Here is a 26,469-nt window from a genome sequence, read left to right as displayed (position 1 = left end):
TGTTCGTTTGTTTATTTGTTTGTTTTGTGAGATGGAGTCTCACTGTATCACCCAGGCAGGATGGAGTGCAATGATGCAATCTCAGCTCACTGCAACCTCCACCTCCTGGGTTAAAGTGATTCTCCTGCCTCAGCCTCCTGAGTAGCTGGTATTACATGCACGTGCCATTTCTCATTGAAGACAGTTGTTTCCTCTTCCTTAAAACTCCACGTTGATAAGATTTAACACATTCAATTCAGATTAGAGGTCTGCTGATTTTATGTTATTTACCTAAAACTGCATCTCACTTATGCCCTCCAACCACAGAATACGTATATCAAGTATCTGATGGGTATTTATTTTAATGGAAAAGCAAAAGGCTGATACAGATTTGTCTGACATAAGGTGATGTACATATTATGCATGAAAAATACAATTCAAGCTACATAATATGACTCTCCCTTGGCATATTCATTCTTAAAGTATTCTAAGATTGTGTAGTGCCAAACACAATATTTTTCTTTTGTCAGTTCTCCAAAGTGAAACTTGACCACTGAAGTCTAAAAGGGTGTACAGCAACAAAGCACAAATAGATGAGACTTTAAATTCATTCAAGTAACATTTGAGGCCACGAAAGCATGGAGAACATGATTGCCTTAAAAAGTACAGTTTCCAGAAATTCTCATAAGAATTCCTCAGCAGGCATATGGCGAGAAGCCAACTTTCTCTTTCTCTTTCTCAAAAAAAAAAAAAAAATGGTTTTGGATATTTTCCTATCTTGACATTTTAGAAACATCTAAGGCATTGCCAGATGTCATGTGTGCATGTGGTTTTTTTTTTTAATCATACTTTTAAAAAATCATAATTTGCATTCAGTTTTGAGTTTCAGAATCAGGAAAGTCTCAAATTTGATAGAAAGGGTTAACATTTTTTATCCAATATGAATATATATATATATATGTATCTCCTAACTAGAGAAATATCACAGACTTCCTGGCTTCCCTCCAAAGACTTTACCAGTCAGGCGCATTGGCTCAATTCCCACTCTACTCTAAAATGTCTTTTTAGTTTGCTTTCTTTGTCTTTTTCATATTCTAACAGCATAAACTGTTTACCACTAATGCTACAGAGCTTCCCTCCAGTGAGTCAGATTAAAAACACGGTTATTTAATAATCACTAAGTCATACTGGAAAAAATGACTTTTTCAATCACATGCTTTATTTCCATAAACCCACACTACTCTCTACAAATCTGGATTTGCACTTGAATGTATTCAAGCTCTTCTGCCACAGTGAAAGGCCATTTCAAGAACCTCTGTATTCTTTGCCAACATTTTTGTCTATAAATACTTAGCACTTCATATGGCTCCAGAAAAATAATTTCCAAACTAGTAACAAATACTAAATTGCCTATTTAGAAAGTCTTATAAAACCTTAAACGGAAGGGGGAAAAAACTGAACTGGCAGATTTAGAGAGTTCCACACCATCAGGTAGGAAATTGCCTTTTCCCTTTTTGTTCATAATCTCTACCTACCTGAGTCAGAGTAGAACTTCCACACATGCATTCACCATTTTCCCTGATTAAAACTATGGCAAGTTAGTTGGGAAAAGTTACCAAAGCCAATGTTTGCATATACCATCTTGTAGTAGTTTCTTACACGCTAGTCAAGGAAAGGTGAATTTTGGAGATGTCTGATTAAAAAGGGTGATGGTCACCCTAAATTTCCCCCACAAGGAACGTTTTTCATTTTAACCATCTCTCATGAAAAGTGACTGACTTTGAACAACTGAATAACTTCACTTTCTATGATATATGGTTGAAAAAACTAGTTACAGAGTATGTTCTTTTTCCCTCAACCTGATATTTAAACTATGCGTATTTCCATATTGACTCCTATGCATTTTTCATAGATTCCACAGTTCTTGGCACATTAATAGATGCTTAAAACATACGCAGTCCTTTACTTTCCTGGATTAGTGTACAGATTCTAGAATCAGAATGCTTGGGTTCAAGTCTATTTCTGACAGTTACAAACTGTGTGACCTTGAAAAATACCCTCTAGAACCTTTGTGTTCTTCATTTCCTCACCTGTAACATGTGATGTTTCATAGAATGTTTATAAATATTAAATGGTTTAATATATGTACAGTGTGTAGAAAATTGTCTTGCAAATGCTATTTCCAGCTCTACCAAGAATTGCTTCCAGTAAATTTTACCTCGAAGAATTATAATTGGTAGATGAGACTTTGTGGAGCAGTGTGGTAAAATAAATTGATATCATTTGATGCATGTTTGCGATATTAAAATTAAAAGGGAAAATTCTGGTTTATTTATATTCTAACTAAACTAAAGAAAAACTTCTGTATGGCAAAGGAAACTATCAACAGAGTAAAACATCCTACAGAATGCAAAAAAAAAAAAGAAAAAAAAATTGCAGACTATGCATCTGACACAGTTCCAGCATCTACAAGGAACTTAACAAACACCATTAAAAAGTAGGCAAAGGACATGAACAGACACTTTAAAAAAAAAAAAAAAAAAAAAAAGACATACATATGGCCTACAAGCATATGACACAAAGCTCAATATCACTGATCATCAGAGAAATGCAAGTCAAAACCACAATGAGATACCATCTCATACAAGCAGAATGGCTATTATTAAAAAGTCAAAAAAATAACAGATGCTGGCAAGGTTGTAGAGAAAAAAGAACATGTGTACACTGTAGGTGGGACTGTAAATTAGCTCAACCATTATGAAAGATAGTGTGGCAATTCCTCCAAGACCTAAAACAGAAATACCATTCAGCCCAGCAATTTCATTACTGGATATATACCCAAAGGAATATGCATCAGTCTATTATAAAGACACACATGTTATGTTCATTGTAACACTATCCACAAAGGCAAAGACGTGGAATCAACCCAAATGCCCATTAATGGTAGACTGGATTAAAAAATACATATATGGTAGATACATACCATGGAATACTATGCAGCCATAAAAAGAACAAGATCATGTCCTTTGCAGGAACATGGATGGAGCTGGAGGCCATTATCCTTAGCCAAATAACCTGGGAACAGAAAACCAAATATTCCATGTTCTCACTAATAAGTGGGAGCTAAATGATGAGAACACATCAGCACATAGAAGGGAACAACACATACTGGAGTCTATTAAAAGGCAGAGGATGGGAGAAGGGAGAGGATCAGGAAAAATAACTAATGAGTACTAGCCTTAATTAATGCCTGGGTGATGAAATAATCTGTACAACAAACCCCCATGACAGAAATTTACCTATATCAGCAGTGCCCAACCTTTTTGGCACCAGGGACCGGTTCCGTGGAAGACAATTGTTCCACAGAGCGGGGTGGGGCAGGCATTGGATTCTCATAAGGAGCACGCTCTCTAGATCTCTCACATGCTCACTTCACAATAGGGTTCATGCTCCCACCAGAATCCAAAGCAGGGGCTGATCTGACAGACAGCAGAGCTCAGGTGCTAATGCTCACTAGCGGGCCGCCCACCTCCTGCTGTGCATCCCAGTACCTAACAGACCACAGCCCCACACTGGTCAGTGGCCCCGGGGTTGGGGACTCCTGACCTATATAACGAACCTGTACGTTTACCCCTGAACTTAAAATAAAAGTTAAATCTATAAAGGGGGAAAATTCTAATTTAGTTATATTCAAGGCATTTCTAATGTTTCCCATACTAATTTTAGTCAAATATTCATTTTCTGTTACTTTCTCATATGTTTTACTTCTTAAATATACTTTCCTCTTTCCCTACAGCTAATAATTTTGTTTAAACAACAGTCATAACTCTCCAGCTTACTGCAATAGTCTATGAATCTCCTGGCACTCAGTCTTGCAATCCTTGAGTATATAATAGCTGTCTCGTCAGAAATAACAAGAACCTAATTAGACTATTGGAAAGAGAAATGATGGTATGAATAGGAAAGACAATAGAGAGTAAAACTGATAAGACTTGACCATTTATTTACACATAGGAAGAAAGAAAAAAAGAGAAAGAGGAGTCAAGGAATAAAGTTGAGGTTTTCAGCTTGAATGATGAGAAGAGAGTCCACTTTCTTTTGGACAACACATCCAAGCTCATGGCTACTTTCATGGATACCACACTCCAAATACAAATTTTAACCTAGACTACTGTCGTGTTCCAGGTCACATATCCATCTTCCTGCTGGATATTTCCATTGGTATCTCAGAGTGACCTCACATTTAACAGGCCCTGAACTAATTTATTGTCTTCTTGTTATGACTCCTCATCCAGCTTTCCCTAACTCATCATCCGCTTAGCTGCTCAAGGCAGAAACTGAGCCATCATCTTTGGCTCGTCCATCATATTCCACATCTGTATTCAATTCATCATCAAGAAATAACAGGACCACATCTTCAACACATCTCCACTCAATGCATGTACCTCCAACTCCACCACCAACTGTTAGTAGTCCAGGGCTCCAAGTTCTCCGTGCTCAAATTCTAGGTCCGCAATGCCCCCAACCTCTGTTTTATTTGCATGTAGCCAGGAAGATTTTTATGAAACCCAAATAAGAAAATAATCAGTAATTTGATAAAAACTCTCTATGGCTTTCCATTTTGGTATGAGAAATACCAAACTTTTAGTCTTATTTTGGGTGCTCTTCACTCTCACACCCAGGTTGCCCTTCCAGGGTCTCCTCTCATTTTCCTTTTAGGACTCCATGCACCAGCTCAAGAAACCTCACTTCCTTCAGTTATACAGAGCTGTATGCTTTTCCAGCTCATGGTATTTAAGCGTGCTATGCTTTCTGCTCAGAACACTGACTCCTGACCACTGAAGCTTGCCTAGTTAATTCAAGTGATCCTTCGTATCACAGTTTAAATATTACTTCCACAGAGACTCCTTTAGTGACTCCCTGGTAGCTCACAGTCTAGTTTGGGTTCCCTTCTAATATATTCTGAAAGTCCCCTATTTTTTCTCCTTATCATATGCTTATCATAATTTATTGAAATACCTTATTAATAACTGGCTTTCTTAATAGACAGGGTGAAGTTGAAATTCACTGGGGGCTAAATTTCCAGGTAGAAATTTCCAGCACAAAAACAGACTGTGATGTTGAAGAAGAGACAGAAGTAAAGAGAGATCAACATAAATGTGACAGATGATGCTATGAGATTACTCAAGAATCACTATAGAGAGAAAAAAGTCCAAGAAAAAGTCTTTGAAAAAAACTACATTTAATTTGTAGCAAGAGGGATGATGAAAGAGGGGAAGCTAGAGTGAGGGCACACATGGGGTGGGGAGAAGAGACAAAGAGAGAGAGAGAGAGACAGAGAAAGAATAGGAACATCCACAAAAGTAAGCAAAAAAACAAGCAAGTTTTAAGAACATCCATCAGTCTATCAATGATGGACAACTGTTTCTGCTCACTTTTGCATCCTTGAAATCTAGAATGATTGTAATGCATAGCAGACTCTAAACAACTATTTGTTAAATTAATGTCCAGCATTAAAACCTTTCCAGGAACTATCAATAGGGGAACATATAAATGAAATATTAAGTAAGCCTTTCTGCAAACTAAAGAGTGATGAGATAATAAGTAGTGAATATAATAATCCGTAATCGTTGCAATTCTAAAATCAAATCTACTTTTTAAAAAATAAGCTATAGGACAGGCACGGTGGCTCACACCTGTAATCCCAGTACTTTGAGAGGCCAAGGCGGGAGGATCACGACGTCAGGAGATCAAGCCCATCCTGGCCAACATAGTGAAATCCCATCTCTACTAAAATACAAAATATTAGCCGGGAGTGGTGGCACGTGCCTGTTGTCCCAGCTACTTGGGAGGCTGAGGCAGGGGAATCGCTTGAACCCAGGAGGCAGAGGTTTCAGTGAGCTGAGATGATGCCACTGCATTCCAGTCTGGCAATAGAGCAAGATTCTGTCTCAAAAAAAAAAAAAAAAAAAAATATATATATATATATATATATATATATATATATATATATATATAAAAATAATAAAAAAGCTATATTGATATAGAATTGAAAAAATTGAAAAATATTAAACTAAGTAACATGGTATGATTTAATCTAAAATAATTTCAGGATTCCATTCCCAGTACATCACTCTAAAATGAGGAGCAAATCAGATGGAATTATAGCTGAATACAAATATTAAAAAGTAGCTACATATATACTTCTATTTGCTTCTCTCAGACTAAGAAATTATTTATACACACACATACACACACACACACACACACACACATAAGCACCCAATTTCATTAAGATATTGCTAAGGACACCCGCATATATGTACATAGTTTGCCTTGCATACAATTTTTATTGTTGTGAAAACTGATTTGATAATTTCAGTCTTTTAAAGTTTTTAACTACTACAAAAATTTCTTCTTGCTTTACTAAAATTTTTTTTTCAAACGAGTTCTAAAAGGTTCATAACATTTATATAAACCATCCAACTAATGCCAAGCTAGGAAAAGATTATCTTCCCTTTAGTTTGGTTTTGGTGTCTGTTTTATTTTTCGACTAGTCAAGTGCAGTAGTGGGGAGGTGGGGAAGTAAAACAATGAGTTCTATCTGTAATTGGCTATGATCAATCAGTTGAGATAACTCATTACCTTCAGACCAGCTATCTCCCTTTTTGACATAATCATACTAGCTGGATTTCCTCACATAGCTTTTGAATAGTGTATGTTTAATAGAAATTCTCCTATATTTTTTATTATCTTATTTGACAAAATTCTCTATTCAAAGAAGAATATACAGTGCAATACATTTTCCTCTATCAAAAGTAATTTTGGGTATTTTACTAATATTTAAAATTCATGTGATACTCAACCATGTAAAAAAGGCCAAAGAGTTTAAATGTAAATCTGTATATCTCCAGACCGGATCCTAAACTGAATGATTCCTCTAACCAATTCTTCATCTGCAGCTTTTGGGAATCTTTATCCCTGTATCAGAAGGGAAGAATCATTTCTCTTCTAATATCATACCACCGAACTTCTGAAAATATTACCTAGTCATCATGACATCGCCACCTAGAATTTCAACTAATATCTTTCAACTTATACCTGATGTCCGGCTAGGTTCTCAGAATGTTCTCTTTCACTGGACAGAACATGATGCTTGCCCTCAATCTATTTACAGTCTTGCCCTCTTGAAAAGAAATATATAGTCTGCATATCCCTAAAAAGTTGAAAAAGGAAAAATACGTTTCTGTGTAAACACACATACACACTTTTAATCAAGAACCATGATAATATAAGGGTAAATATAATGAAATAACAATGGAAGGAAACAGTGTATTATCAGCACATCATGAATTTGAAGAGTGGTACAGTAGTCAAGAACATCTAGTGAGGGAGGGGACTGAAATGGCAATTGAGTATAAGCAAACTTCAAATGTCTTTCAATGAGAGGTCTGATCCAGGGTCTACCCATGGTTTGTAAGGAAAATAATAGAATCTGGAACTCAAAATAAACCAGGCAACATTTTACACAAGCAGTTGAGATAGAAGGCCAATAGTTATTTTGTCCCATTGCTTGTGGGAATCTTTGTGCTTCATGGGTAACTGGAGTTCATTCTAGTGAGGCTGGGATTTGCACATGAGAACAAATAGGGCTCGTGACTGACGTAGGAAGACATAGAATGACAAGCGGGTCAGAACGGTTGCAGGTAATAAAATGACCACTTTTCTATAAGGACAATCTTCTATAAGGACCTCTCCTTTATTCTATTTCCTGAAACAGAGCAAATAACTCTTTCTCATGTGGCTTCTGTGGCATATAACCCACAGTATGCAAAATCACAATTTTAATATGAATTGTTTGGTTGCCTATCCTCCCTGTTAGGGCATATGTATTTTTATATCATCTAGCACTGTCTCAATCAAGGTTGCAGAGTTTGAATGAACATTTATCAGACCACCTCTCAGTTTTTACCACATCACACCATCTTTTTAAACAAAGACAATGACTTTCTATTTCCCAAATCTCTCATGAGCCTATGGGCCTCTACCCCATCACTAACCATTGATTCTGTCACACGCCATCTCACTCCCTGTGCCTTCCAGATTAACAATTTGATGGATCTCATTCTTTTTATTCACCTTGTACCTTGTTACTGCTTTCACTGTCATGTCATACAGAACTATTTCATAGGTGTAACTGCTCCAGATGCTTAGTTAATAATAGACTGAAATCCCAAAGAACAGAGATATATTTTTATTATTTTTGAATTCCCTCCAACACTTATCACAGGAGAGAACTGAGATCTAATACATATTCATTGCAGCTAATTGAATTGAACTTTGCCCACTGGGGAAAAATGTAATATTTAGTCATACAGTAGTTAGCAATTTGACACTAAATTTAATGAAAAGTATTTGAAACACTACACATTAGTGCACTCAAATCCGTAAATATTTATCCCAGAATTTGTGAAATTAAGCACGACCATATTTTATACATTTGCAAATTTTAGTAAACTAAACTTTTAATGAAGTAAAGATAGCTATGCCTCTAATAGTATATCTGCAATCCATCCTCCTCCCCTAAAGACATGTTAAATTTTATGAGTATAGTCAGGGGGATGACTACAATTAAGTGCATATATATTATTGTTCAACACAAATAGTATAGGTTTATTGTAATTATCGCTTTGCTGGTCAGCCTCTTCTTCTAGACAGTGAGTTCCTTGAGAACAGTAACTGTTTACTCAGGCCCTTGGACATAATACGTTTGATTAAATAGTTCCTGAATTAGTGAGTTATGTGAGAAATAATGACTTCGCAGTGGGACTTTACCGAGGGAGCTATAATAAGAACAGCTAATCTGTGATCTATGTGCCAAACTCCCTGCTAAGAACTTTATATTCATGACATAATTGTGTCCTCCTTACAAGCCTGTGTGAGAAACGTGATGAAAATGTTTTGAAAATGAAGAAATGAAAACTTAATGAAGTTAACTGACTTGGTAAGGTCACAAAGCCAGTAAATTGGGAAAGTGGAATATGAATCCAGACATGATGACTCCAGATCTCTTAGCCATTTAGGAAAGAGAGAAAGAGGTGATAATTCCTGGAGTAGTGGAAGTGCTGGTGTTAGCAATGCGTAAAGGAGGAAATATTGAGAAGGGGCAAGAAAGCTTTTAGAACGTCAGAGACCTGATTAATGGAAAAGAACAAAAGATAAACTGGATTAGACTAGAGAAACAAGGAAAGGCAATGGCAGGAGGGAGGGGAAGAGAGTTTAGGACACTTGAATTTAGGTTGTTTCATCCTGAGGCATAATCCATCTAGGGAATCTGGGTGAGTGGAATCCAGTGGAGAGTAAATAAGTAGTGTTTTCAGAGTTAAGAGTAAGCACTGTAATCTTTGGAACTACTTCTCCCTCCCAGAGATCTGGGCCAGAGCCCGTGAGTAAAAGAAATTTAAACAGGCAAGAAATAAAAACAAAATGAAACAACCTCCCTCCCCACAAACACACAGGCAGAAACATAAGGGCATTTGTTCCCTGAATACTGGTATCACATAGTTACCTTTCGATATGAATTTATGTGAAAGTACGATTTCTTCTGAAATTAAGTTACTCTCCACTATTTCAGTTTTCTCTTTGAAGTGTTTCTTTTCTTTTGGTTATGATACTCATACTAACATGAAAGTATGTTTTTGATTTAAAAAGATAATTAGAAGACAATAGGATTATAGATGATGATCTCACAGTTACATTTTTAAGACTGATAAATCTTACCCTGACTTTTAGTCCATTTATTAACAGTATGATAAGTCACAGTGAATTAAATTATTTGTATTTGAACATATAAGCAGTATGTTCTCTAAAATATCCCACTTAATGAATATGTATGAACTCAATATATTTGGAGGTAAATTGGTCTTCAGTATACATTGCCTGTTTAGTATTTTAATAACTCAATTATTAGGAAAACAATAACATCCATTAAAATCAAGATATTTAACCACCTAATTCCAGAGTAAGAAGATTTTTTGCATTTGGCCTTAAGACATGGGGTGAATTATCTCTGCGTGACTATGACTCACTTTCCTCATTAGAAAAATGGGGAAACTAGTAGTATCTATGTGGTAAAACAATTGGGGGCATTAAATGTGCTCCTATGTGATGATGTGCCAGAGTAGAACCTGGCTAATTCTATACAGAGATTTATGCTGCTGCTTCTATTATTTGTTGAAAATTTGTCTACCAAGTCTGATCATAAAGTTAATATGGGCAAATCAATGGCAATGGCAATGATTACTCACGTACAATTAAATACTTTCTAAATGAAAAATGATAAGGTAATCATGTTTCACATAACAAACTTGTTTGTATGATTTCTAATACCTACAATATAAGTTCTAATAAAAGTACAATGTAAGTGGTTTTACTTTCCACTTCTAGCTGCCTTTCCTTCTACTAGCTATAATTTTTAGCTCCTGAAACCCATAACCCCACACCAAATCTTCGCAAACATAGAAAACGTGGGTGTAGATAAGGGGTCCTCAAACCCTGGGCCACAGACCATTACCTGATAGGAAATCTGCCTGATAGCAATCGGGCTGCACAGCAGGAAGTGAGCGGTGAGAGAGGGAGCAAAGCTTCATCTCTATAGCCGCTCCCCATCTTCCCATCACTCACATTACCACCTGAGCTCGGCCTCCTGTCAGTCAGCCACAGCATTAGATTCTCATAGGGCACAAACCCTATTGTGAAGTGCGCATGTGAGGGATCTAAGTTGCACGCTCCTTATGAGAATCCAATGGTGATGATCTGTCACTATGCCCCTTCGTACCCAGATGGGAACATCTATTTTTGCAGGAAAACAAGCTCAGGACTCCCACTAATTCTACATTATGATGAGTTGTATAACTATTTCATTAGATATTACAATGTAATAATAATAATAGAAATAAAGTGCACAATAAACGCAATGCACTTGAATTACCCTGAAACTATCCCCACACCCGGGTCCATGGAAAAAATTGTCTTCCATGAAACCGGTCCCTGGTGCCAAAAAGGCTGGGGACTGCTGATGAAGATAGTAAATGAAACTCATTTCTCCTAACATAACAGGTACATTTGTCCATAGTTAGTAAGGTTGCAGTTATTTAAAACATTGAAACATAAAGTTAAACGCAATATTTCTAAAGAAAAAAAGGCTAATTTCATTTCTTTTTTTCCTGTATACTCATCTATAATCACACTGGAGTTCCCCCGCCCAAGCTGGCTTACTTAAAAGAATTCTGGTCTGGCTTACTTAAAAGAACCATACTCTACTGACTACAAAGGAAACTAATACCGAGGGACAAAGGGAAACAATCTTACAGCTCTGTGAAGTAGTTAGCTTTTCCTTTCATAAGCAAAACGGAAGGGATGTATGGCCCAGTTACTTCATTAATCTGTTGGAATTGACAATGTTAAGACGTTTTCTGAGGCTGTTTACCACAACAAAGGAGAGCATCCATGGTAAATGACAACCCCCTAGGAGGAAGGTCTGAGCCCTTTGTAAAGACCCTTGATTCAAACATATTCTCAGAGCACATGCCAGCAGTGTTCAACAATGTATATGCTTAGTTGTTACTCTCTAAGCCTAAATTGTAATGAGGAGATAAAATACTTTGTTTCTCTTTAGTGAAAGCAGTAAAATCCATAACAATGAGCAGTTAAAATAACATCACTTTGTATGAAAATCTAATGTTAACAAATACAGCTGAAATGGCAAATGTATCTCATTTACTTAATGCTAATGACCATATTAGTAAAATCAATTTAATTAAAATTCCATTTGATTCCTTTGTTTTGTTACTGTTAAAGGACCAGAATAATCTACTTATTATCCAGGTTAAGGTATAAATCTATCCCAAATCTTATCTTTAGGTCTTTTTGCTCTATAAGAATCTGTATCAATTTAAGTGAGAAAATGACAAATTTTATTATCTATCAAGAGATTGTACATTTGCCTAAATTCATGAAAAAACTGGAATAACTCATTCAGGCATATTTATTCAGTAAAATTGTATTTATCATTTTACTCTATTATTTCTCATAACCCCCTAAAAGGTTTCAATGTTTCTTTTTGTTTACAGGTACTCAGAAACACAGACAGTTGAACACACTGATGGATTAATTTCTTCCACATGAATATCATTTTATACATATGGAATACATTATATGCTATGTTCACTTTTATTCATTCAGCATTATTACTAGTTGCTTTGTATAAAAGCACACAATGGGAAGTGTTGGGGGAGCTATACTGAGATAATAAAATAGAAGGCATGCAAAGACATAGTTACACACTCGGGACTTAATTTTTACATTTTTAGATTCGTGAATGTTCAACAAAGAACTACTGGAGATTTAATGCAATGTGCAATATCCCACCATCAACTTATAATCTATATCTATTGATATACAGATGTCTATGATTTCTATTAAATTATCTGCTATATTATCATATCTCATTATATTTATTATAATATATAATGTGTATCAATTATATGTAGATATATTGATATTAATATCTGTCTATATGATGTTCATTGGATGTGCATTGTAAAGGCTATTATAACATATTCTGTAACTCAACTATATTTTACTTATGTTAGTCTTGTCACCTGTAATGTTGTCACTTTTTAAAATAACTCATATATGGGGCACTTTGAAATACCTAAACATGGCTTGTAACCTATAAATGACAAAAAAAAAAAAAAAAAAAAATTCACCCTGTATCTACAAATTTAGAGAAGAATATTATTTCTATAATGATCTGCATATCTAGAAAACTTTTTTATATTTCTTTAGCTAGTCAGACAAAACTTCAAATTTCTTTTGTAAATAACAGTGTTACATATTAGTTCATATATCTGCATAAAATAAATATTGACCACACATGCAATAAATCCATAAAGAGCATTTCTCTACATTTACTTTCAAGACAAATTACCCAGGGGTGTAAAGATGTCATTAGTTTTATCATACATCCAACTTTAAGACATGTCAATGTATACAAATGTATGGCTCTTAGGCAACTTTGCTCTTCTCAATCAGAGGAATGCAGCTAGGGTATACTATTATTGTTAGACTACAAAGATAAGACCACCCTGAGTGGCTCATGTGAACACTGTCAGAGCTGCTTCTTTCCTCTTTGATATCATTCAAAGTGATGCATGCAGATGAGGTTGCTTTTACCAGCCTCCCACTCAGGGTCTGGTTAGGCCACTGAGGAAAATACTTGTGATACACTGCCGACAGAAAACGAAACATGAGCCATACAGCAGGGCTGCTACTCATAGGATATTACTATAGGTCAACCAAGGGGTTCAACTGTGATAGAAAAAATCCTCTAACGTAACAATATCCAGGGAAGAAAGAGACAATATGGCGTCTGGCCCTGTAGAAAGACGATCTGTTAAAAAACTGCAAATCAACTTTGTCATCATCATCATCATCATCGTCATCATCATCATCATCATTGCCATATATTTTTTCTCTTCCGTCAAGCAACTCCTTCTCCAATTCAACTGAGTCCACTGATTATTGGAGAAAAAAAAAAAATTGACCTACCATTTCTACATCACCAGAAACAAATGAGATAAAGCTGTGAAATATTTTACCTGTATCATAAAAGGCATGTGTGCCATGCATAAATTACATTCTCTAATCTTTACAAAACCCTAAACATAGGTGTTTCCTCATTCACAGATAAGAAAGTGTAATTTAACAAAAATCAAGTAACTTGACCAAGGGCATAAAGCTAGTAAAAAGAGCTGAGACTCAAACCAAGTTTGTAATATTATTTCCATCAAATCAGTACAACTCCAGGATCCAATTTTTCTTTCCATTTACCTACATGCATTTGAAATTATATCTGGAACACATTCTGTAATGAGATGGATCAAAAGAATTTGTATTTTTGGTACATTAAAATATGCGGAGGATATTCAAATTTTCTGTTATAACTAGCCAACTCTCATATCCACCTTAGAAACTAATTTTACTTTAGAGATATAAATATGTTTTAGGGTAATACAAATTATTACATGAATATATAAATTAGTTTCTTGGAAAGAAATATTTATTTAAAAATTCATTTAATTTTCTATCCAGTGTCAATACCTCATTTGAAGGTTCTCTAAAATTAAATTGGCTAAAAATATAAATTTTTGATGATATGCAGGGAATTATTTGGAAAAAGTAAAGTACTAACAGTTTAATAAGTAGACGCTATACTAAATTTCTTTACATTCATGTCTAAATTTAAGAAACTAGGTGGATGATGGGGAAAACTCTCACAATATAAATGTGCAGTTGAAGCTAAGCTAGTAGGACTTCCTCCCATATTTCTGAATCTTAAAATTCAGAAAGTCTCAGAAACCACACTAGGAGTACTGCTTTGAACAGTTCCTTTGAGGTCCACTGTTTGATCCAGGACTCTGATCAAGTTAAAAACTAAACTTTAGATTTATTTTCCTTCTTACCCAACTGTTCCAACCATTTTTTTTTTCAATAAACTCTGAAAGGCTTGTTCACCATTCTCCCATCTACCAATATTACCTTCATTCTTCCATTTCCACACACATTTTCCTGTTGAACTGAGGCTTGATACTAATTTCTCAGCTTCACCATTCGACCCTCTACACTGTGGTTTCATTTCTTTCCCTGAACTAGCTTCTTGGAATTCAGAAAAGCACACCCTATCACTGTTTAAATTGGCCTGGGACTCTCTTTTCTTACCGGATATACACTATAACTGTACATCAGAGTGAGAATTTGTTCAATATTCCATCAGCAAAGAAATGAAACCAATTCATTTATGAGTAAGCACAATAAAAAGAGTCAATATGTAAAATTTTCTAAGTTGACTATATCCATATATAATACCAAAGTATCTTAGTTATTTTTTTCTATATTTGAATCAAAAACATACCGAAAAGCAAATAAACTACATGTTGAGTGTTACCAAAAGACTTTATTAATAAAAATCCCTTATATTAAAATTTTATATTAATTTAACACCAGCGAGCTGATTAGGGAAAATGATAAGTTATTTGCCCATTTATCACCTATGAAAATCTGGAGTAAAATCTTACAAAACAATCTTAGTAATAGAAGTTTACAAAATTTTTCCAAAATATTATAAAATGCAATATAATTTCCCACCTTTGTCTTTGATACATGGACTTCAACTGTTATTTCCTTTAAGAAAGCATATTTCCAGCATTTTTTATTCTATGAATTACACTCACTTTTGAAAGATTTGTTGAATAACAGCATAAATATCTATCTACTCATGTGATTAAAGCACAATTTTTTGATTATATAATAATTTAAAAAAAGGATGATAGATTATTGAAAATTTCTGGGACCTTTGGGTTGATTCTATAATTATGGCTTTGCAAATTCTCAAACTTTGCCGTTCAACCAAAACACATTTTACTTAGTCTTCATTAGGAATTTTTCAGTCACTAAATATTTTACTCTAACGATTAAAATGTAACAAATGTTCATTTTTAATAAAGTAAATATGTATGCATAGAAGTCATATTAAAGAAACCACAGATCTCCCTTGTAACACAATACCAAAACTGATAGTTTCTACTTAAAATAAATGTAGAATACATATATGTATGTATAGTTTATCAATGTAACCACGAGCTCTGCTACAGCACTGTTTTACTCTAATGACAAGTATTAATTTCTGTTTTTAAAGATAATATCAAGCTCTAAGCCAACTAAAAGATTGACAAAGAATACTAAACGTATTATGAAAAGGACTTACTTTAAAACATATTTGTCTCATTTCTGAGCCAATACCAATTTGGGGCACAGTTCAATTTTAAACTAAAGAGAAAATAATAAAAACGTTATTTATATTATATTCTAAAACAATATAAAAATGGGCAAGCCAATAGTGGACAGATGTTGAGATGATGCCTAACAGGCAATGAATGGTTTCTTTGTTTGTGATGAAGTAATGTTTTGGTGAAACTTCTGTAAACTATCACCACTAAATGCTGACTGGTTTTCATTTTCAAATTATTATAAAGCTGACTGAATGAAGAAGTCATTCTGACTCAGGGCCAAACTTTCTATAGAACTGAACATTTCTTGAAAAATAAGATCTGATTTGGGTGATATAAAGTCTTTATTAGTATTAACAATGTTTCCTTTGCGTCTTTCTAAAATTTACAATCCTCTAAAATTTCACAAAGATTTGACAACACCTTCAAATTAGAGTGAAATAGTATTTTAAGATTTCCATACAGAAGAGGGCTAACCAGGAATTAAAAACACATTCATCAAGGCCCTATTATGAACAAGGCATTCTGCTGAGGAAACAGCAAAACGGAAATAAATCATTTTTTTTAATACATCACTGCATCTAATAGAATTCAATGTCGTCTTATGGCTTATACAGTTGACTCTGGCATTTTTTCTTTCAAAGCCAAGGTTGCAATATGCTGAAGAAGCAGAAGAAAGCCCCAGTTTCACTGCAGAAAAGGGCAATGTATGCGTGTTAGCCTTACAAAGACGACTGGCAGCTCTCAGAAAGGAAAGTACTGCACATATGGGGAAGCAATCTGAAGAACTAGCCTTTGAAATTAGGGACCCCCATTTTTTAAATGTCCCCACTGTGATGTACACAAATGAAGTGCAGAAAATCCTGATCGATAGGCTAAAAAGGAAACAATGGAAAAAGAAGTTTTTACTTACAAGACTAACAGTCAAGCACAGGAGATGTATTTCCCACATGTGTTGGTGGCCTGCATGCTAGTGCATTTTCAAACAAAACATTTGGTGATTACCTATTCTGTATAAACATTTTTTGAGAACAATAAATTATTATATTAAAAATAACTAATGTTACATGGAAGAAATCATTTAAAACTGTTAAACTTGGAGCTACACTAGTTGAAATGGCAAAGAGGGTGAGCGGTACTAGTAACAAAGTTTCCCCTGGCCCTTGAGGTTTCTTCAAGTCTAGTTTGAAAATCACAGTACCAGGTGACCAAAAAATGTTTCCAGAATATTTTAATTACCACTCATGTAATTACTTAGAGCTACACACTATTTAAGCACAGAACTTCAATGTATGATAGTCTTCATAAGTACTATTCTATAAGCTAGACAAAAAATGAAAATTAAATTAGTATATACTTGAAACAACCTAAATCCCTTTTAAAAAAAGTATTTGTTGGGGAAAATAAAAGTTGTACTACAATAAATCAAAGGGCATAATATATCTACTGTTTATTGAAATTCCATTATAAAATACTTCCACAGGTAGCGTCAACCTTTCTGAAATTAGTTGAATTTCTGCCTTAAATTCTGTGCCTACTTGGTATTCCTCAAAACCAAGTTTATTCTGAGTTGGAAGTGTCTAGAATTTAGTAATAAATGGGAAAATTCTGAAGAATCCATCCTTCTTAGGATGAATATTTCTGGTAGGAAGAGTTCTTAATACAAAAGTTTAATCACTGGTTATGATCAGGAGGAAATGCGCACAAACATTTCTGACTTTCAGTAGCAAGTTTTGAAAAATCAAAGCAAAATGGTGCCTTTTTACTCATTACGCATTTATTTCCTCACTTCATATGCCGTTTGGTTCTATATATTAACAAAACTAAGCTATCATGAAACAGCTATAAAGCTTATGGTATCAACAAGAACTCTTGCATGTACAACGGAACTGAATTTATTCTGAAGACAGAGAGAAATGCACAGACTCATAGTTTTGCAGACAGGTTGACACAAATAATGTGACCAGAAAAAAATAATTTCTTAATGAGACAGCAGAGGATGACAAAAGAACATGCATCACATGGTTCATGGTTTTCAAAAATGTGAAATTCTGTTTTGCTAGTTGATTTATGACTAACAATTCTGAAACTAAAAGCACATTTACCAAATCCACATGAAAATGAAATTTATGACACAGTCTAAGGTAGTTACTGTATCAGTGATGGCCTGTATCAGTAATTGTTCTATTATCTGTACATTTAATTTCAAATTGGTGGCACCAAACTTATCTTTATATATTTTAATCCTAAAATTAGAAAATTATATGATCCATTGCATTTGAATTTAAGTTAATTAAATAAAGTAATATTGGATTAAAAAAAGTTTTATTCCAATCTAACCAATCAATCACATCATGCAGCCAGTAAGTGCAGGTTCTGTTGGTTATCTAATGATGCAAAGCATGGAATCAGAAATCTTCTACTGAGAAACCTCAGTCATCATACCCATACCTCTAATTCAATAATAATAATAATTTATGTGTCCTTTTATTCCAAACTGTCAGAATGGGAAATATGGTGAACCTCCCTGCCTTAAGGGTCAGGCATTCTTCTTTAATTTTAAAGGACTGTCTGACTGGGGAAGATGAATACATACTCAGAAATCTTTCTGCTTAGTGTCCATCCCTAGTAACATTTAATGGCTTACTGTAGAGAATGAGGAGGGAGTACTTTCAAGGAAATCAGCAGGAGTTCTGTAAACTTGCTCTGTTTTCCTATGGATGACCGCCAGTACCCATTTTTCCAAACTTGTAAGGATCCAAGCCTTCCTGGAGGCCAGCTCTGGGGACAAAGGTGCTTCTCCAAAGCTTGTTATAGATAGGAACATTCGGACTGAATGAGAAACTCAGTAAACAAAAGCAAAATCTACCAACTCTGAAGCACTGACTATACAACACATACTTCCTTCCTAGTCTTTCACTCCTTACAAAGACCAAACTGGATTCTTTCTGTTGTATACAAGAAATGAAGTCATTGAAATTGATTTTAAAAAAAAAAAATCAGCATTAAGGAACACAGCTTTGAAAAGATTAAGTGAAGTAGGATGAAGTTTTGATTTTTATACTTGGAAAGATGAAATGACAGCAAATTGTAAGGCCAACCCAAAATCTACGGTTTCTCATTTTCTTTGAATTGATATGTCCTAAGAAGAAAAAAAAGCCTTCAAATATCTCATCTCATTGATAGAAAGAAAGAAAACACTGACTGTTAACTAGAAATAAACACCAACCAAGTTACTTTGGCATCTAACTGGCTCTAAAGTGCATGAATTGCTGTACTTTAAATCAAAATTTACCATTTCTTTGTATTCCTTCAAGAACTGTCCTACACAAATCATAATATAAATTATTCATTCATTATGTGAAAGATACATTTTTATGAAGTGCCAAATAATCCAATTCCATTGTATAGAAATTTACTGATCCAAATTTCATTGAAATTAATAGATCTTACATAAAAAACTGACCACAGTTACAAATTAAATATAATGTAGTAAGTAATTACAAATTCAATATATGTGTCAAGATTTTGCATTGAGTTTAGGGCCCAACTGAAGCACTTGGAATTGTTTTTGCAGGATTTTAATCAGTTTTTATTGTCCTTCACTTTTGTAAAAAATAATAACTGTTATTTGTTTTTATTTCTGAAATGAGCTTTTGTGCATCTTTATATAACATGAACCTAGTTTATGTGATGGTATGAATGTCAAGTAAAATGACAATATTTGAAATGAATTCATTATTATAGTCCAAATATACTATTGGTATATTTAAAAGTGGGCATACATATTGAATCATGCATGTCATATACTTCATATAAAATTTCACTTGTGCTATTTGGATGCTTATGACACCATAAATTTCTCTAGGTATGAACGTTAGAAGGCGAGAATTTCAGGTGCATGGTGCTTTTCCAAAGCTTGTTATAGATAGGGCTATTTAGGGTGAATGAGAAATACAGTAAACAAAAGCAAAAACTACCAACTCTGATTTAATATTCCATCTCTGTCATTTGTGGAAGGGTATGATATCCATTCATAAACTCATTTGAAACTCTTTTAAACTTACACTTTCAACCCATTTATTCTCATTTGATACTGATGTAATTTCTTTTTTTTTTTTTTTTTTTTTTTTTTGAGACGGAGTCTCACTCTGTCGCCTGGGCTGGAGCGCAGTGGCTGGATCTCAGCTCACTGCAAGCTCCGCCTCCCGGGTTTACGCCATTCTCCTGCCTCAGCCTCCCAAGTAGCTGGGACTACAGGCGCCCACCACCACGCCCGGCTAGGTTTTTGTATTTTTTTTTTTAGTAGAGACGGGGTTTCACCATGTTCGCCAGGATGGTCTCGATCTCCTGACCTCGTGATCCGCCCGTCTCGGCCTCCCAAAGTGCTGAGATTACAGGCTTGAGCCACCTGGCCCGGCTGATACTGGTGTAATTTCAATCCATAACACATGAGTTAATGTAGTATACATAATAGAATGCTGAATATTGTGTTACTTTTCGTAAATATATTTCTCTTAACTACAAGTGTTAGCCATTGTTTTAATATACTGGAAAATTCAAAACAAATGCAGCTTCAGTAATAATTTACAACATTTAATAAACTTCAACAAAAATATCTTTTATATTTTCTTCCACAGACTTAAGAGTCCTAATTTTCATATTTTTAGTATACTCTTCTAAACCTCTCTGGGTAATATTAAACCTTTTTCAGAATCTTTCCTAATTGTAGTAACCAAAACCAAATACAACATTCCCAATGCATAGATTCATTATTTCTTATATGATAATTTATTTTAGTTTCTAATCTTCCTGATTTGTTTGGACTTTTGAAAAATAACTTCTATGTTCAGGAAATTAACTATAGATAACTCTTAGACTTCTCCAAGCCTTGGCGTCATAAAATATGTCTGCAGTTTTCTTTAAGATGTGATAACTATAATATAAATTATCCTAAATTTAATTTCATAATAAACTCAGCACATCCTTTTAGGAAAAAGATGTTGGCTTCAATCACAAGGAAACATCATAGAAGTATCAACATTATTATGGGTATTATCCATGCAGACAACCTTTATGGCTGTCTTGGATAATTGCTCCAAGTCTGAATATTTACTTAGATAATCTGAACATATCTTCCAGGATCATTAATTTGTGTATTCATACTACAAAAAGAAGAATTACTCTTGTTTACTATCTTGAGTGGTTGTACCTAAAGTGGAGAAAAATTAGTTTTCTTCACTCTAATCCTGGGTATTGGTTAACTTTCTCAATGAAGCATTAGGTATTGATTGCTCTCTAGGTATCAGGCATCCGGATCCACACTGGGGATACACTGATGAGCAAGACACATGACATCTGAAAGGATCCTTCAACTTTCTGAAGTGTACACCCTAGATAAAAAAACATCATCGTTCTTCATATGGCAGATGAGGGCAGCCTACTATTTTGTTGTGTTCTCTGAACTCTAAAGTTGTATATTAATTGGGCATTTTATATATCAAATATGTTCCAATTTATGTGATAAACATTATTTCCTTAATTTTGCTTGGTATAGAAACTACTATGTTAGGTGTTTTGGTACATTAACTAATTAGGACACACAATAACTAAACAAAGTAAATATTAACATCATTGTTTTATGTATAAAGAAATAGAGGTTCGGCCGGGCGAGGTGGCTCACCCTGTAATCTCAGCACTTTGGGAGGCCGAGGCGGGAGGATCACGAGGTGAGGAGATCAAGACCATCCTGGCTAACATAGTGAAACCCCGTCTCTACTAAAAATACAAAAAATTAGCCGGGCGTGGTGGCGGGCGCCTGTAGTCCCAGCTACTTGGGAGGCTGAGGCAGGAGAATGGTGTGAATCCAGGAAGCGGAGCTTGCAGTGAGCTGAGATAGCACCCCTGCACTCCAGTCTGGGTGACAGAGCGAGACTCTGTCTCAAAAAAAAAAAAAAAGAAATAGAGGTTCAGAAATATTGTGCAACCTTTACAACGTCATGAGCTAGTTCAGGGACTGGGTCTGAGTGATGTGAAATTTGAACTCTGGGCCTTCTGATCCAAAACCTCATGATTTTTTTCTAGTTCATTTAAATTGTGTCTGGAGTTTTTCAAGTCCAGACATCCCAAATAATAGATGAAGAGGGTGTTAAGCATCAGTATGATTATTACGATAAACTGCTAACTCTTAACAACTGATAAATCCAGTGAAAGTGGCTAAGTGAATTAGTAATATATCCAAATTCAAAAGTCAATTAATTTTCAGGCATATAACTCAGAGGTCCTATTATAAAGTCTTGGATCTTTTTAAAATTTTAGAAAGTATGTACTAAAATCATCTTAGTATTTTATGTAATCTGTATTAACTTTTAAAAATAAATGTATTTTTTTATTGTAGTCTGATGCAAAACGTATTCAAATCCCAATGGAAATATAACACAGTGAGCATACTTACAAATTGTAATTTATTAGTAATTTTTATTTATGATTTATATTTATGCTTTATATTTTAAATATAATATTCAAATTATATATCAAATGTATATTCAAAAGTACAAATCAATTTTTCTTTTTTAAACAAATGTTTTTGGTTAAGTGTTAGCGGTCATCTCTTCAAATGTCAATAAACTGAAGAGGTACTGGAGAAAGAAGGGCAGTTCTAGAAAACTATTTTTCCACTGGATGTACTGTTGACATTTATTTTTACTTCTAAAAATATCTGTAAATGTGACTATACAGATTTTTCTTATCTTCTTTCTTTTGTTAGTACCATTAATTGATTGGTCTTTTTATCTATATATGCATATTTCTCTATATAAAATATGTAAATAGGTTATATGATTGAAATACATAGACATAATGTATGCTCTCTATATACATATAGTGATAATATATAATTAATATCATATGATTGGTAATATATATCTATGGTTTGGAAAAAATGCCTATTAGTATTAGTATTCTTATATATGCCTTGCCTAGTACAGAGCCTACCTCTCAGGCTCATGCTTTCATATGGCATTTGCAATTAATAGCTCCCACCTGATTTCCTTCAAGAAGTGTAAATGCTCCCAGTCCTAGAGTCACTGAATTTTATATCTTAAATATTTCTGTTACCACAGTATAGCCCTTATTTAAACAAAAGGGTAACACTTTCATGAGGCTCTAAAGAGGAAAAGTCAGTCAGCTTCAAGACACAAGGGCTACTGTTCCTATTCACAGCTTTGTTTTAAATCTTCCCTTGTTTTTCCTCAACAAACCATGGCACAATGCTGCTGCATGTTCCCCTCCCAAATTGAGGCTGTCAATACCAGGTTGTTTGGCCTCTGAATATGCGAGCAGGCCGGAGTCAGTCTTCCCATGAAAATTAAGTCAATGACCTGCCTCCTTGAATTCTTGTGAACCAAAAGACAACCATAATTTTTCATCCTTTCCATTCTCACGTGTTGTAAATGTTCACTCAAGTCGCAATGCAATATAAAATGCATTAATTCCTCCAAAGTGGGTTCACCATGCATGATTTAATTATAGCCATTGAATATACTTTTTCTCTACTTTTTCAAAAAAAATAACTCAAGGCTCTAGCTCTAAGAAATTTATGATTCAATAGTTTGCATTACCCTTATTGTCTAATCATGTAGAAGAAAATGAGGTTTTCTGCTCATTGGTTTGTCAAAAAAAGTATAGCCATAAAAGTTTTAACCTGCAATTTTTTTCTCAAAGAATCAAGTTCAGTCAAGTAACAACTTCTCTATTTCCCAAAGCTTACTGTACCCCAATTTGAAAAACAAAAAGAAGGAAAACACTGCTACCACTTTTATTTTTAATCCCTCACATTTTGCAGTCCCTGTTGAAGTCAGATATACAAAATTACACACAGCTTTCCAAGATTTGCATTTAAAAGATTGTGTACAAGCTTCAATACAGGTTGCTCTACCGTGACCATAGAAACATCAGAAAAGTTGGAAAATTCAGTCCACTGAACTTCAAATGACTTTATTAAAGTGTCACTAATCAGAGTTAAAAGACACAAGGTTTTAGTGTTTGGGCTAACCAAGTGAAAAATTCTCAAAGTCTAATGACCTACTAAGAGCAGTACTTAAAATTATAAAAAAAAAAAAAAAAAGGAGGGGGAGAAGTTGTTGAAAGCAAATTAAATACAAAAACCTTCACTGCCTTCTCCAAAAGATTGATCTCATACAGATAACAACAGCTTAACTCAACTGTGACACTGAATACAGTGCTCTTTGGCTAGGCAGCTGGGAAAAATCTACCTGGTTAACATTTATAGCACTATATGTATATATGTGATTAAAATACAGACAACTAGATCATTTTAAGAGTAAATCTGTATTCCATTTATAGCTAATAAGGTAAGTTATATAAACTTCAACCTTCAAAACTTTAAGGGCATTCTAATTGAATTAGAAGCCAGAAGAAAATTTCAACATGCAAAGCAATTCAAAGTGTATAAATAATGCATGCCAGAGTAGTAATTTGAAAGATGAAAATCCTTAAATGCTACTAAAAGTAATCATTAATATTAACTATATTTAAATGGTAGTAATAACAACATCAACAAATTGCAGAAAAAAATAAAGGAAAATAATACGTATTTTTGTCACCACTGTGTGTGTATGTGTGTGTGTTTTCCAATACTTCTTTAGAAGTCTTTAGTCATTCCTCTTTGGCTTTCAGCAAAAGTTAACAAGGAAAGAAACCTGAAGGGCACTAGTGTCATTTCAAACAAGAGTCCCCAAATCAAAAACATAAAAAAGGCAATCTTAGCACCTTAATTGTCCAACATTTTTCCTTTGCAGAGAATATTTTCACTGTTCTGTTCCCATATGAAAAATTACATTGCAGTAATTAAGTTGGAGGACGATCTGCTCCATTCACTTTTCCTCCAGGAAGCACCTGAATATTCATCCGTTCACCAATTTTAAACAACTGTTGACCATCTACAATGTGTAAATGGAAGCATCAGCTACTATGGGAATTTAAATAAAGGATGACCTTTGGTTTTACTAGCAGTTCGAACCATGACCAAATTACACATGGACCTTCTAAATTAGGTAAAAGATAGAAATAATATGCAAAAAAAAAATCACTACAGTACCAAAGAAAGCAAAACTCATCCATTCACAAATTCATTTCAGTGTATTCATTCTCTTAGCATTTATTGATTATTGCCACATTCCAGGCACCACTGTAAGACATGGAGGACCCAGGGATGAGTGAGAAATACACCAGGCACAAAGAAATCATAGTCTTGGTGGTGGGGGGTGGTGGCAGGGACAGTTAGAAATGCAAGTAATTTATCAATGGGGTAAGCATTACAATTGCAGTGTGAATAAAAATGGTGGAACTTAGAAGAGATTAACGCTACCTGGAAGGCAACTAAAGATTTTTTTCATCAGGGTATTCTGGACCAAAACAGTGAATGATGAGAAGGAACTTTCCACAAAGGAAAGCAGAATAATGTCCATTGGCATCACAGACAGTATTTGGTTTTGAAAATATCTCGTTTTCTCTCTTTTTATTTATACTTAGCAATTCATGTAAATCTAAGATCAAACTTCTTTTCAGAACCCAAAGAAACAAGGTGGTGATTAAGTATTCCAACATGGGAAATTGGTGTTTAAGGTATGCTGAAGAATTTTCTGGTTGATAAAACCTCTGGCTATAATGGATAATCTCCACATTAGTAAACTCAAAAGTAAAAGTCAATTAACAAAACATGAGGCCTCCTAGACTGTGTTCATGCTGTTTACTATGAAATTGGAATAATTTACCTAATAAATTTGCTTCTCAATTTTTCAAGGTAGCTGGGAAATCCATACACTACAGAAAAGGGGAATCAAGAGTATAATATAGTAAAATATATTAAAAGAATAAATGTATAAAGGAGATAACATTACTCGAAATATATGCAATATCTCTGGAAATATGCTTTGGAAAAATTATAGCATTGCTCAACATTCATGAGCAACTTTTTGCATTCTAGTAATTGAATTATGAGATGTTCCCACAACTTCAAAAATGTAAATTACTTAACCTAGCAATAAAGTCTCTCTCCTAATACACTCCTCCTGGCTCAATTCCTCTAACTCACATCACACACTAAATCTTTATCAGATCATCTATTAGAGCACAACATGATCCAGAGACCAATTCATTACTGTTCTTCACCCTCCTTTTGCACAGGCCTGTATTAAATATGCTTTTGGAAATATCTGATGCTCTATTTATTTTTATTTATATGTAGCAATTCATGTAAATCTAAGATCAAATTTTTTTCAGAAAACCATTTCAAATTAACCTACCTAATAATATGTTTAACTATTTACTTTGTATCCTCGTCCACAATTTCTACTGTATTTATTTTATTCTGTAGTGTGGCTTCTCAAATTTTCTCTCAGAGCTGAGTCAATATGTATTTTTAACTTATATTCTTGACTAGTAAAGTTCTTCACAGAGTAGGTAGTCAATACTTGAACTCAGAGTTCTAAAAATATATTTAAAAGTCTAAGATAAATAAAATTATTAAGTGCTATTAAAACTATATTAAGAGATGAAATTTAAGTTTCTTCCTTTTTTATTCTTCTTACCAAACGTAGTTGTAAATCATATGGAAATTCTT

General features: G+C 34.2%; 1 protein-coding gene across 2 annotated transcripts in view; it reads right to left on the bottom strand.

Moving 5' to 3' along the window:
- The window catches only part of FAT4 (FAT atypical cadherin 4), a 192,696-nt gene that overhangs the window by 138,608 nt on the left and 27,619 nt on the right, over positions 1 to 26,469 (bottom strand). The window lies entirely within an intron of this gene.

This window comes from Chlorocebus sabaeus, chromosome 7 (genome assembly GCF_047675955.1).
Source record: "Chlorocebus sabaeus isolate Y175 chromosome 7, mChlSab1.0.hap1, whole genome shotgun sequence".
NCBI lineage: Eukaryota > Metazoa > Chordata > Mammalia > Primates > Cercopithecidae > Chlorocebus > Chlorocebus sabaeus.
The sequence above is the reverse complement of the archived record's forward strand: the minus strand, read 5'-3'. Positions and strand labels throughout refer to the sequence as shown.